General features: G+C 47.1%; 1 protein-coding gene across 4 annotated transcripts in view; it reads right to left on the bottom strand.

Annotated features, from left to right (window-relative positions):
* Positions 1-14,799, bottom strand: part of ADA2 (adenosine deaminase 2) — a 56,241-nt gene that overhangs the window by 22,003 nt on the left and 19,439 nt on the right. Inside the window, exons 1-2 of one of the 4 annotated variants that reach the window (XM_045775002.2) lie at positions 1,804-6,467; positions 1,093-1,180 (exon numbers count right to left, since the gene is read on the bottom strand). The exons of 2 other annotated variants lie outside the window; for them this stretch is intronic. The gene's annotated coding sequence lies outside the window, so the exon portion shown is untranslated. Of the gene's footprint in view, positions 1-1,092; positions 1,181-1,803; positions 6,468-14,799 lie in introns of those variants that run through there. One more of the 4 variants, XM_045774995.2, reaches the window with a different exon arrangement.

Below are 14,799 nucleotides of genomic sequence, written 5' to 3'. Positions count from 1 at the left end.
AGAGAAACAAATGAGATGATTATTGGCTTAGGAAACTCAACCCCAAATAACAGACATATCAGAAGGAAAAAGAAAAAAGAAAAATAGGAGAAAAAAGTAAATAAGTAATAGAAAAAATTGGGCCAGAATGGAAGACCTGAATCTCTGGTTTAATGAGGCTTGTTGAGCTCCTAGCATAGCACAATTGCCACTGGCTACACCAAGATAGATCATCTTGATATTTCGGAATGTTAGCACTAAAAGATGTTAAAAGCTTCTAGAGAGCAGCTAGTCCAGGTTGGCAGTGAGCAAGGATTTAAGGGCAGAAGGAAAGAAACTTGCTTTTATTGGGTCTCCTCATGCCAGGCATTATGTTAGGACTTCACCTGGGTCATTTGTTTGAATTACATTTAAGAATTATGGGGTGCGTGGCTGGCTCAGTCAGAGGAGCATGCCACTCTTGATCAAGGCTATAATTTGGAAGACCTCAGGATCAGTCTCAAATTAGTATGTCTTTAACCATGAGACCTTGGGCAAACTGCTTAATGTCTATGGGTCTCAGTTTCTCACCTGTGAAAAGGGTGAATTACACAAGATCAGTGGCCCTCCAAGTGTGATACAGGTATCATCAGTGATACAAGATACCACTGTTTAGGTTGAATAAAAAATTTTTTTAAATAAGTTAACTGAAATAAAGATATTAAGTAGGGGCGGCTGGTTGGCTTATTTAGTTAAGCATCTGCCTTCGGCTCAGGTCATGGTCTCAGGGTCCTGGGATCAAGCCCCGCATCAGCCTCCCTGGTGAGTGGGGAGCCTGCTTCTCCCTCTCCCTCTCCCCCTGCTGTGCCCTTGTGCTCTCCTCTCTCTCTCTCTCTCACTCCTTCTCTCAAATAAATAAATACAATCTTTTTTTTTAAGAAAGATATTAAGTAAATAGAGATGCAGAGATATGACAAAGGTGAAAAGCTTGCTAATCACTGAAATACAATATATCCTAGGTTCTTTCCAAGGCTAAATTCAATTATTTTAAGGTACATCAGACACCAAGAGGCAATTTTCAGAAGGAACTGGATACTATTTACTCTAGTACCACAGCTATGATAGGGGCTGTACCTTCCTAATCAGAGAGTTGGACTTTCGAAGAACCCCTGCAACTTCATCAAGGCTTCGAATCTCTTCAGACTACAGTATTTGCCAACAGCTGAAAGAAGAGAGTGACATTTATGCCACCATCCCATCCCTCCCATGCTGCATCCTCCGATCAACGGCCCCAGCCCCTTGTCCCTCTCTCCTTACTGACACATAGCAGAGGCCACTAGTTCCACAGTCTCCATCTCTGTCCTCTCCGCAGACCCCAGAAATAGTTGTGTGGCCCAGCATCTAGGGACTTTTCCTGGCCTGACAGACACAAGTTTATCTAACATTGGTCCTGGCCCGCGTTGGCTGAGCATCAGGAAAAATCATCCCTATAACACTTGCTATGCTGACTTCATCTCTCTTCTCATGAAAAGTTTCCTTTACTTTTAAAAGAGGGTGCATGAAAACTCTATAGTTTGTTCCCAGAATAAGAACAAAGAAATGGACCATGTACATCTGTGACTCTGAGTCAGTGGCCTTGGGTCTACAGCCATTTTCAAAAGCCTGTTGTGGAGCAAGGCTGTGCTCTTCCTCCCCACTGGGAGGCACAAACCGCCTTCAGGCGGGAGGGGAGGGTCAGGGGGTCAGGGAGGGCTGCCAGCAGGTAAACAGAGCCCAAGTGCCAGTGTCCCAGCTACCTACTGTAACCTCACAAGCTAGATGCCCACCCCAGGGGATCCCAGGTACCTCAGAGCAGCTCCAGAAACTGCGGACTGTTTGCCGAGTCTCCCCAACAGCTGTGTCAGAAGCCCCAGAAAAGCTCACCATCCTGTTTTCACTTCCTGTCAGCTCGGGTTTCACTTCCTCCCAGCCTCATGCTGCTCAGGCCTCCAAAGAGAGGCAAGGAAGACGGGGTCTGGCAGAGCCGAGGCAGCAAGTGGGCCTGAGAGTACGTGTTTACATGTGTGCGTGTGTGCACTGATGTGCTTGTGGGGCGATTTCTGTGTGTGTTTGTATGTGTTCGCGTGCCTCTGTGCACGTGTGCATGTGGGCATTAAGTATGTGTTTGTGAGGCAGTTCTACGCATGTTTGTGTGTGTCTATGTGTTTGTGTGAGTTTATGCATGTGTGTGGGCTTCTCTAGGTTTGAGGGGAGGATACGGGTGTGTTTATGTTTGGGGTGTCTTTGTAGGGTCCAGAGCATAGTCTTAGACAACAAGCACCACAAGGAGGCACTCCAAAATCTGCTCATGAACTTTGGGAAGTATAGCCCTCCTCCAAAGGTGACTGGGAATTGTGGGGCAACCCTCTAGACAGAGGGTGAAAAGGTACATATAAAAGAGGGTAAACGTTTTAGGGGGAAAATTCAGGGATGTGGGAGCAGGACAGTTGAGGAAGTAGAGAAGTATGAGGCAAGAGCAAGGGGGCAGGGAGGATGGGCGAGAGGGCAAGAGGCAGAAGCTTCCGGGGGGAGAGAAGAGTGGGACCAAGTCCTGATACCCAGACGCTGGAGTCAAGCCTACCTTTGCACCCTGGCCTGGCCATTCGCAGCTGTGTGGCCTTGACGATGTTACTTAAACTCTCTATACTTCAGTGTCCTGATCTGAAAATGGAGGTCACAAATCAATGACTACACAGGGTCCACTGTGAGAATGTATGCAAAGTGCCCGGTGCATAGTAAGTTCTCCAGAAAGAGTAGCCGTTACTACTACTGGAAATAACAATTGTGACATAGCATCCGAGTGAAGCTAAATAGGACATCTGAGACCATCCCAGTGACTTCTGCAGCACACGCCTGCTCCACAGACTTGCCGAGTACCCCTCCTGCCCTGCCCCCTCTAAAGGCCTTCTACCCCAGAGACACCCACAAACCCTCCAGCACTTCCACTTCTGCTGTCTCTAAACGTCTGGAACCTTGGGGCCCCTTGTCATCATCTTCTCTAAAAAGTAAAAAGGTCATCGTTTCATAAACAAGAAGAAATCCAAAAGTGAAAATACAGAGGAACTAACAATTCCCTCATCACAAGTTCAAGATTAATTTTTTTACAAGTCCGTGAAATCACAAGAAACAAGTAGTAAAGACAGACCAATTGACTAACAGAAGGGTAGGAAGGGAAAAATCACCCATTTTGAATGTAAGTCATTAGAAGATTTTTTTAAGGTACCAGAGCAGAACTCTTTCCAAAAGCTTTGGTTAAAAGTAAGAGCTAATATTCACATCCCAAACACTTGGCTCCGGAGACTCTGGCTCAGAACTCAGCTGGGAAGTGCAGAAAGCCAGAGGAGGGCTGTGGGTCCTGAGGCTGGAGTTACTGCATCAGCCAGAAGCTACCTGGGCCAGGGGAGTAGAGGACCCAGATGTGGAGACAGAAGCAGAGAGGGGAACTGCTGGGAGCGCACACCTGGACACAGGATCAGAAACGATGAACCGAAGCAGGGTCAGACCTAGGAGACCAACCAGCAGGACCTGCAAACCTCTTGGCCTTCTGGGGCCATCAGCCTTCTTGGGGGCGTGGCAGTGAGCACGTCTAGTCGCAGAGGTGTGCCACCTGACGACAGCAAGCCACGGTGTAAAAAGGAGAGGCCGTTCTGGGAGAATATTCTGCCAAGCGCAGAGACTGTAAAATATGGAACAGGGCTCTGCTTTTTACACTTTATTGAAGATAACCATCAGAAGCAGAACTGGCCTTGTGTTTAAAAATCTGGGCACAGAGCAGAAAAAGGGAACCAAAGTGTCTTTTAGTGATTACAAAGCCTAACCTAAAGGGAACGAAGTCTGAAAGGACAGGCGCGTATGACCCCAAAACTGGAGACAGGAGAGGTTTTCAGAATTAAAGATGGTGTATGGTTACACAAACATTTGAGAGGTATTTTCATTAAAACATTGCTTTCCCCCATCAATACCATGAATTATATGCCATTGGTATATGTAACCTTCAGGAAACTAGAGGAGACTTAACTCTGGTGGAAGGTTTGAAGCATTGGACATACCACTTCAAAAGAAGATAAATAAGGTTCTCTGATCCCCGAGTTTAAAACAATGAAATGATAACACCTAAAATTTATTGGGAATTGTAAATATTTACTAATTAAATCCTTGTAGTGATCTTATAAGGTAGGGACTATTGCTAGCTCTCCTTGACCCGTGAGTACACTGAAGCACCTGGAGGGAGGTTGGTAACTTGCCCAAGGTCACACAGCTGGACTTGCAAGTTTCCACCCACAGCCTTCCCACGCAGCAAGGAAACAGAAGGTCTTCAAGGTGGTGGGGAGCCTCTGGTGTGGGAGAGCACACCTCAAGACAGAAGGGAAGATCCCTGGAGGAGAGCCCAATTAGCAAAGATGAGACACAGGAACAGATACTATTGGGCAAAGATGATTTTTCTGGATACTGGGAGCTTGTGCTTTTAATAGCCAGAGTTTTTCAGGAAGCAAAAAATAAGCTCTTTCAAGGAATTGCTGTGTGATTAAAAAAAAAAAAAATCTTAACATCTATGAGCTTAATGCCTTTATCTGCAATAAGGGGAGAATAACATGTTCTTCCTACTGTTTTTTACCAAGTAAGTTTGTGTGTGTGTATTAAATAATACACATGAAAATATTTCTTTATTCTCTCTTTTCTTTTCTTTTCTTTTCTTTTCTTTTCTTTTCTTTTTTTTTCTTTTCAGGGAGTGAGAGAGCACAAGAGACGGACGAGGCAGAGGGAGAGAGAGAGATTCTCCAACAGGCTCCACAATCAGCATGGAGCCCCAGAGATCATGACCCGAGCTGAAATCAAGAGAATCATCTGGACGCTTAACCAACTGCACCACCCAGGTGCCCCTTAAGATTTTATTTTTTTAAGTAATCTCTACACCCAACATGGTGCTTAACCTCGATCCCTAGATCAAGACTCACATGTCCCACCCACTGAGCCAGTCTGGCGCTCCCAAATTAGACCATTGAAACACAAAGACGAAACCCCTAGAGCCACAGACATTCTATTTGAACTCTCTTTAGCAGAGCACTGCCGATTTCTTTGGGGGAAGAGAAACAGTTTCTAGCCTAGTTAAGGATGGCGTACCCTACTAAAAATGAAGATAATATTGAAATTTTGCAGATTTAACAAGATTTTTTCCCTACTAGTCTCTCAGACATCAGCAACCAGCTTCGTACCCACTGTGAAGAAAAGGAAAAAGCCTTCCCTGGGGCTTTCACCAGCCTCTGGCAATAGCCTTAAAGATACTGATGGGAGCACCTGGGGGGCTTAGTCGTTGGGCTTCTGCCTTCAGCTCAGGTCAGGATTCTCCGGCTCCCTGCTCAGCAGGAAGCCTGCTTCTCCTTCTCCCACTCCTCCTGCTTGTGTTCCCTCTCTGGCTGTCTCTATCTGTCAAATAAATTTTAAAAATCTTAAAAAAAAAAAAAGATATAGGGATTTACTGGATCACTTTTATAGCACAAAGGATGGCCGACCACCACCCCTCCCCCACATACACAGGGCTTCTAGCATCCTTTTATTACCCCACTCTTTTTTTTAAATATTTAATATTTTATCTAATTTATTTGAGAGAGAGACAGGCAGAGATAGCGACAAAGATAGCAACAGAGATCAGACCAGGAGAGGAGAGGAAGGAGAGGGAGAGGCAGGGTCCCTGCTGACCCTGGGATCACCACCTGAGTTGAAGGGAGAGGTTTAACTGACTGAGCCACCCAGGTGCCCATCCCCCATTCTTAAATATGAGCAGATATCCAGGAGCCACTACGCTTGAGGTATGCTATTTTATGACAGAGCAAAAAGTATCTTGGAAGAAAGAGAACAGGAGAGAGAAGAAAACTTCATCCAATATATTATTGTCAGAGAGGTAAGAGAAGATATCAATAACCATGAAACAAGGACAGGGTGTTATAAAGAACGGATAGTCAAAGAGTGAAAACTGGGGCGCCTGGGTGGCACAGCGGTTAAGCGTCTGCCTTCGGCTCAGGGCGTGATCCTGGCGTTATGGGATCCAGCCCCACATCAGGCTCTTCCGCTATGAGGCTGCTTCTTCCTCTCCCATTCCCCCTGCTTGTGTTCCCTCTTTCACTGGCTGTCTCTATCCTGTTGAATAAATAAATAAAATCTTTAAAAAAAAAAAAAAGAGTGAAAACTAACTCGGCACAAATGGTGGAGAGTAAGAATGAAAAACTACAGAAAAGTTGAATGATAAAGTTAACATCTTCCAGAAAGTAGACTAAAAACACAAAGAAAAGAAAAAGTGGAGGAAAAAGATTTTTTAAAAATTTTTAGTTATTATTATTTTTTAATTTATTTATTTGAGAAAGTAAGAACACAGTGGAGGGGCAGAGGGAGAGGGAGAAGCAGATTCCCGGCTGAGCAGACAGCCTGACACGCTCAATACCAGGACCCTGGAATCATGACCTGAGCTGAAGGCAGCCGCTTAACCCACTGAGCCACCCAGGGGGCCCTGGGAAAAGATTTTTTTAAAAAGATGAACAGCGAAAAAAACCAAAGGCATGAAAACATGTTCCAGGGGCGCCTGGGTGGCTCAGCCGTTAAGCATCTGCCTTCGGCTCAGGTCATGATCCCAGCGTTCTGGGATCGAGCCCCACATCAGGCTCCCTACTCAGCGGGAAGCCTGCTTCTCCCTCTCCCACTCCCCCTACTTGTGTTCCCTCTCTCGCTGCCTCTCTCTCTGTCAAATAAATAAATAAAATCTTAAAAAAATAATAATAAGGCCATCGATTTATTTAAAAAAAAAAAAAGAAAGAAAACGTGTTCCAGAAAGAGAAAACAGAGTGGAGAAAAGCCAAAGAAATAATTCAAGAAAATATCTTAGAACGGAAAGACATGTGAGTCTAGATTGAAAGGGTCCTTGGGAGGCCCACCAGACGGCTGAAAATGAACCACAGCAAGGCCATTGCAGCGAGAGTGCAGAACACTGGGGACAGGGGCGCCTGGGTGTCACAGCGGTTAAGCGCCTGCCTTCGGCTCAGGGCGTGATCCCGGCGTTCTGGGATCGAGCCCCACATCAGGCTCCTCTGCTATGAGCCTGCTTCTTCCTCTCCCACTCCCCCTGCTTGTGTTCCCTCTCTCGCTGGCTGTCTCTATCTCTGTCAAATGAATAAATAAAATCTTTTAAAAAAAAAAAAAAAGAACACTGGGGACAAAGTAAAGAACTCCACGTCATCTAAAACAGAGGGTGAACCAGAAAAAAAAAGGAATTCAGGGAATCCAGGAGACAGACGGTCCAACACAAGGAAGGCACTGAGGAAGTCTCCAGCTTCGCGAAGGAAGGTCCGGAGCCAGGATCTGCGCTGCTCGCGGAGGGCGGGCCTGTCCTTGAGCAGCTGCCGCTGGTGAAAGAGGCTTTGGGAAAGCATTTTGTCAAGATGAAATTAGTAGAATGCCTAATCTGTTTGGTTGTATTAGTAATTTCAGAGAAGAGAATGTGAGGATGAATAAGGGGAAAAGACAGAACACTAAATAAAACAAAGAACAAGGGCCAATGCCACGAAATACGAATGGTGGTGACAAGGGAAAGTTATCAGAGTGAACCACGCAGCTCAGCGTTAGATTTTCCAGATCTAAAGGCACAAACTCTCAGCATGGCCCTCCTGTCCTTTCCTGCTGAGAACCTTTCAAAATCTACCCAACTCCTTTTCTTGACCTACTAGGCCAGGTTTTATCTGGTCCTGGGACTGTCTCTCCACCCTGTCCCCACCTGCTCTCTTTTGCCCACTGACCAACCTTCTTGTAGCATTTCACGTGCGGTGAACCCTTGCTCTTTGAAGAGTTTTCAGTGTGATTCCCTTTGCCTGGAATGGCCTCTCTGCTCCTCTATAAGCCAACACCTGTTTATCCTTCAGGCCCCAGTGTTACTGCTTCCGCTCAGGGACGCTCTCAGTGAACACTCTGCCATCTCAATAGAGTTCCTCTGGTACACTCTTCATAAGATCCTTTTCTTTTCTTCTTCAGCATGTATGTCGGTTTATAATTCATATCTACATATTTCCACGATTGTTTGTTTAATACACATCTTCATATCAGATTGAGAACTGCTCGAGGGCTTTCTGAAGGGCTGTTTACTGCTGGGTCCTTTAGATATATCGGTGCCCAGCTCGGAGTAGATGCCCCAAAACATCTGCTGCAGGCAAGCAAGTGGGCAGACAGGAATGGACACATGAATGAGTGAATGAATGAATGAGTGAAAGAAAGTAGAGAGGAAAAGAAAATTCTGAGTGTTTGTTGCAGGTAGTAGACCCTTGGGTTTTCTCAACCTGGTGTAATGGAGAAGAGGTCAATGAGATTAGAATGTCCAGCAAAGGCTGGCCAGTCAGCAGTGCCGTTCACTGGCACGGCCTGTTTCTGTGGTCTTTACGGAACGGTTGTTGTAATTACTAGATAAGTCTACGTCAGTGATGTAAACGGTGCCCCCTAGAATTGTGCAGTGCTCATCGTGCACAATCACACATGGTAGCCTAGGAGGTGATGAGAAATGCCAATGGCCTATTGATAAGCCTGGGCTGGCTGTTCTTGTTTGTGTGCATTTCATTTTATCCATCTTCAGTGAAACACTGAAGTATCTCTAGGAATCAAGCCTTGTCTCAGAGTCACCTTTTCTTTCATTGTTTTTTTTTTAGTCTCCAACACGCTCTTTGCAAGCACCAACATTTGTCCTTTCTACAGTTTTCTTTGTTCTGTTCTTATTTTTCTTTCCTATTCTTTTCCTATTTTCCTATTTTTTGGGGGTGGAGCAGCGGTTCTTTCTTTATTACACCTGTCATATCTTGTGAGCCTGTATTCTGGTCCTTTGCTCTGGCTACTTCAGAGATTCAATCATGCCAATACCCGTGGCTTACTACCTTCAAAGTGGCAAGAGATGGCCTCTAGTGTGACTGTGCGATTTTGGCCAGCATTTTCTCTACTATAGACATGAGGACCTTAGCCTTCTTGGGGTGAAGGACTTTTATTATGATCTGTTGACCAGGCAACAGTGGGACGTCCTGTACTTCCTGGATGGATGGTGGCTGAGTTATTCTTGAACACAGAAGGGAAAGAGCCAACTGCCTTGGAAACCCAGACATCCACCTGACTATTTTTTTTAAGTAAGCTCTATGTCCAACATGGGGCTCGAACTCTTGACCTGAGATCAAGAGTCACACGCTCCACTGACTGAGCCAGCCGGGAGCCCTCACCTGTCTGAGAATTGCCTCCTCCAAGGATTACATTCTGTTCATCTACCTGTAGAGCACAAGCTCTTCCAGGACTTTCTCCTCTCTGAAGGACAGATGTCAGTACAGCTAATCAGATCATGTCATTCTTCCAAAAACCCTGCAAAACTTTCCCAGAACACCTCACTAGTTTTATTGCTCACCCTACAATCTCCTGCTAGTCAACCGAATTCTTTGCCACTCCCTGAACAAGCCAGGCTCCTGTTGCCTCCAGGACTCAGCACATGTTCACATGGAAAAGGTTTTCCTTCCCCTTTGCCTGGCCAACTCCTACTTTCCAGTCACAGCCTGCACGACTTTTACTCTCACAAGTCTGGGTCCCTTCCCCCAGGACAAAACTAAGTCAGGGGCTGGTCAGTTTCCCTCCCCTGCTCAGTCCCCTGTCTTAGCACTTAGACCACATCGAAATCTTCCAGTACCTGTGTGTTTCTACCACAAGGATGCACCTCCTTTGACGGCAGAGACTCTTGCTCACCAAGCACTGTGCTTGGCACATTACGACAACGCCATCAGTGTTTACTCAGTGGGTAAGTGGATGGAAGAGGCCACATAGTCTCCCTTACCTCTTTCAGGCTTCAGTGCTTGTCACTGAGGGAGCATCAGGAACAGGGGCTCAGAGCTGTTCCTTGACAGTCTCTGTTACTCTGATTTAAGCATGTCTTTTATCCCCAAAATGCACTTCCTTATCCCTGTTCTATATCTCTCCACCTCCTCTTTAGCCCCAAAGCTCCATCCACAGCCTCCCAATCTGTGACTATTCAGGGGGGTCACGGGAGGCACCTGCACAAGGAGACACAGAGAGACAGAGGCACAGCGAGAAGGGCAGCAGTCCACGCTTCCTCACTGCCTCTTTTGTGCTCTGCCCTTTACCTCCTGACGCCTTCCAACTCTGTGAAGGACCTGTTATTGTCCCTATTGTAGAAGGTGTGGACACTGAGGCCCCGAGGCTTCAACAGCCAACCCATGGAGTCAGTTCTGCAGCCACCAAGAGGTGGGACCAAGTGAAAACATTGAGAGCAGTATCCTCTGAGCCTCTAGCGTGGGCTCGGCCCAGGACAGGGATCACTTCTTGGAATGCTCACGGTATCCTCGGGATGTGAGCAAGCCGTCCATCCTCATTTGGCAGGTGAGGAACCTAAAGTCCAGGAAGTTAATAAACTCCATCCAGTATAGTCAGTGGCTGAGCTAGGACCACTATACTATGCCTGCCTGAGGGCAGAGGGTTCTGAACAAGGGCTCCATATGGACCTCAGTGTCCTTCACCAAGACGAGCCAGGAGGCCATGAACAACACATCACACATCTGGAGAATGAGCTGACGATGCCCACTACACGTGCCCTCACCACCTTCCTCCTAAACACTTCTATTTGCCCTGCCCCCCATGACTGCCCAGGGGCCAGTGAGTGGCTCTCAGGCCACTTGCTTTCCAAAGTCCTTTTCAGGTCAATGCTTCCATTCATGCCGACATAAGAAAGCCCTACAGAATGCTGGGCTCAGCTCTCCAATTCTCAACCTTAGCTGCACATTACCTGGAAAACTTTACAGGCCTCACACGTCTAAGCCCCACCCCAGACCAATGAAATCGAAATCCCTAGGCTTGGGACTTGGGTACTGGTATTTTTTTTTAAAAGCTTCCCTAGTGACTCCCATGTGCGGCCAGAGTTAAAAGCCACTGCATTTCTGGAGACAGGTGCACCAGGAAGAGTTCAATACCAATACACGGCACTGTCTACACATATAAAAGACCCAAATCCCTTGGGAGTCAGGGGGGGAGCTGGTGACAGCCTTATAAAGGAGGTGAGATTTGATGTGACCCCGAGCAACATCCAGAGGAAGGAGGTGGGAGACATCAGAGGAGGACATGACCCGTGCTTTCCTCATCCCACACGGGGCCCATCCAGTCTCTTCTGCTCCCCAGTAATGGTTTACTAGGGACGGAAGTCAGCAAAGTCCAGCAGAGCAGAGCTCCAAGTATCAAGGTTTATTTCGAGGCATATTTAAATGGTGCCTGGTGGTTGTTGAACTGGAGAGAAGAGAAAGGGAATGTAGAGAGAACAGGAGAAAAGCACTCCCTCTCCTCTGCCCCCATCACTCCATGGCCCTCCCTCAAACATAATCGCATTTCCTCCATCCATCGCCAAGATCCCCTGTGCTTACCACCAACCTCGGGCACTCTCTCGGGACTATGCTGCCAACGTGGCACGCAGTTAGAGGACAGAGCCTGGTTCCTCTGCTCCCGGAGCACAAAGTGAAAGGAGTGTCTCCACGCCTGCAGCTTCCCTAAGGACAGACATGGCAGGCCCAGGCTGAGCCCAGGCAACCAGCTATGGGGTGAGCGCATCTGTCCTCTGAGGCCCACACCCTGTCCTTACTGCCCTCTCTGGATGTGGACGAAAAGGTGCTTGCAGCTCTGGTTTATGGAGATAAACTAAGGTCCCCTGGAAGAAGACAATCTGTGGATGGTGATACACCAGAAGTTCCAAGCTGAGGGTAAATGACCCCAGACACCAGTTCAAGTGGAGGAGGTGGGTCAAGATGGAGAAAAAGGCCATGTCAGTCTTCAAAACTTTCCTGAAATAGGGCTTAGAATACCTCCACGGGGGCGCCTGGGTGGCTCAGTCCGTTAAGCATCTGCCTTCGGCTCAGGTTGTGATCCGGGGGTCCTGGGATTGAGCCCCATATCGGGCTCCCTGCTCAGTGGGGAGCCTGCTTCTCCCTCTCCCTCTGCCCCTGCCCCTGCTTGTGCTCTCTCTCTCTCAAATAAATAAAATCTTAAAAAAAAAAAAAAGAGAGAATACCTCCATAATTAGGGCCTACCTTTCAAGACTGACCAGGGACCCCCTAATCCTTCCCCCACCACCTCTCAGTTGTACTGGTGATGAGGGTAGGGTCAGTCCCTCCGGGGTCAAGATCCAGGCTTGGGGGTTGTGTGTGCCAACCCCTCACCACCCCCAACTAACCAGGAACATCAATTTGCATCTGAAATTGTTCTATGTCAGAGCAACCTCCTAGGCAACATTTCCTCACCTCCAAACGCAAATGGAGAGATTTGGGATGACTCCACCTCCAAACACAGAGCCTGTGGAGTCTGTGTTAAAATGCAAATACAGGGGTCTTAAATATTTTTAAAGATGTAATACAAGAAATGAATTGCCCAGGGGCAGAAAGGATTACCTTTTATATGCAAATGAAATAATGAATCTTTAAATGCAGTTTTTGTCAGGGTGATGAGCTGACTCAGGCTGGAGGGAAGGGGCCACCTGGGTGGGCCCCAGTGCATGATAAAAAACCCACCAGGGCCGAGAAGAGAAAGGGGATGCAGGAACCCAGGGAAAGGTGATAAGAAATTCTAGGGGCAAGCCAGTGAGGAGAAAGAGGACCAGATTCCTGGGGTCAGTAACTAAGGGTGACAAAGAAGACTTTTACTTTCTCCAGAAATCCAAGTGGTCATCTGGGGCAAAAATAGGCCAGGAAGGTCCTATCCCAGAATTCAAAGGCAGGAACTCAAAGCAGATGGAAAGCGCTCTACCTTCAGGGCCTGGGCTTCTCTCCTCCCTCACTCCTCCTGCTCCTGCTCCAGTCCGACTCTTCTTTTCCTGGAACGCGGTCAACTGTGGATTTCCTGATTGTAGGGGGCTATGTCGAATTTCATTTTGATATTCCCAGTGCCTGGGATTTATTAAGTGATCACTGATGAAGGAATGATTAATTATTTGCTTCTGTTTTCCTTTTTATTCATTCATTCACCAAGTATTTACTGAGGTCAGGTGTATGCGGGGCAATGTAATGGATATGGTGAAGCTCTCATGATGCTCACAGCCTACAGGGAGACAGAATGTGAAGAAATGATCAGTTAATTCTGAAATAATGACATTTAGGCTATGGAAGGATAAGAATAGCATAGAAGGGAGACCCAATCCAGAGCACAGGGTACAAGGCAGTTTCCCACAGGAAAGGTTATTTCAGATAAACCTGAGGGATGGATAGAAGTGAGTCAGAGGAAGAAGCAGTGTAGGCCAAGAGCAGAGCAAAGGTCCTGTGGTGAGGTCGAAGGAACTGAAAGAAGGACCGGGGCTGAGCAGCAGCAAAGGAAAGTAAGTGAAGTCTACTCGTGATGTGGATAGGGAACAGTGCATACTACCTTCCATCTGGAAGCCCTGCCCCATCTGGCACACTGACAGATTACAAGGAAATCCATTCCAATGGATGAATGGAGATCTGCTCTGTCTCACTTCTTGTCCCTTTCTGATCTTTCCCGGGGCCCAGGCCCTGTCTTTGGGTCTTGGTCTGCTTTTCCCCAGCCCTTGAACACGGCTTCGGGAGCAACACCCCTCCTTTCCTGCACGGATGACTGAGTCTGAACGTGCAGTGACTTCCCCTGGGAGCGTTTGGAGTGGCGATAGTCAAGATTTGGGGGACTCGTCGCTGGTGAGTCACCAGAGAGAATCTGAAGGGATGAGCAGAGCAGCCCCCAAGGGGCCCTCTGGGATACTTCAGTCCTTTCTGTCTGACCCTGGGGCTGGACATTGAGGCGTCTGCCGGACAGAATGGGAGGGTGGAGACTGCTCATGGAGATGGGGGGATCGAGTGGGTAGGAAACTGGCTTAAAACAAGAGGCAGACAGTATGTGCCTTGAGGGCCCAAGCCTGCTGTAAGCTGAATTTGCTATTTTAGGTGAAGATGGATCAGCTTATGAAGCTTCTCCAGACACCTGAAGACAACTCTGAGAACAGATGAAAGAAGGAGACATTGGGGAAGAAGCCAGAGGCCTCCCAAAAGCTCAAAAGACAGGGCTGTTTTGAGTCAGAGCTTGAACACCATCCAGGTCAGAAGGGACTACTCACTTAGGACCTGAAATGCAATCTCCTCCTTTTTAAAGATTTATTTATTTTAGAGAGAAGGAGATAGAGCGAGCACAAGCGGGAGGCACAGAGGAAGAGGGAGAGAGAATCTCAAGCAGACCCTGTGCTGAGCATGGAGCCTGACGCGAAGCTTGATCTCAAAACCCTCAGATCATGATCTGAGTTGAAACTAAGAGTTGGATGCTTAACCGACTGCACCCCCCAGGCGCTCCCTCTTCTTCTTCTTTTTTTTTTTACACACTGTATTTTTAAGTAATCTCTGCACCCAACGTGGGGCTTGAACTCACAACCCCGAAATCCAGAGTCACACACTCCACCGACTGAGCTAACCAGGCACCCCAATTGTGAACAAGTTTAGAAGCCGACTATCCCCCTGAGGAACACAGACTCACCAACACCTTGATTTTGGGCTGGGGAGCTTAGCCCACCTGGGCTTCTGACTTAACAGAAATTGTGAGAAAATAAATTTGTGCTCTCTTAGGTTGCTATGTTTGTGGTAATTTGTTACATCAGCAACAGAAACAGATGGATTATTCAATATTTTTAAAAATAATGTTTTTAAATTGGTGCTCAGAAAATCTCTTCCTTCTTTGTAATTTTTCCTCCTTCAAAGAAACTTAGAGTCAAGAGGAGGCTTGTGAAAAATCAGGCTGTCCGATCCACATTTTACG

Source organism: Ursus americanus, chromosome 25 (assembly GCF_024610735.1).
Source record: "Ursus americanus isolate L20-20 chromosome 25, mUrsAme1.1.p, whole genome shotgun sequence".
NCBI classification, from domain to species: Eukaryota; Metazoa; Chordata; class Mammalia; order Carnivora; family Ursidae; genus Ursus; species Ursus americanus.
The sequence above is the reverse complement of the archived record's forward strand: the minus strand, read 5'-3'. Positions and strand labels throughout refer to the sequence as shown.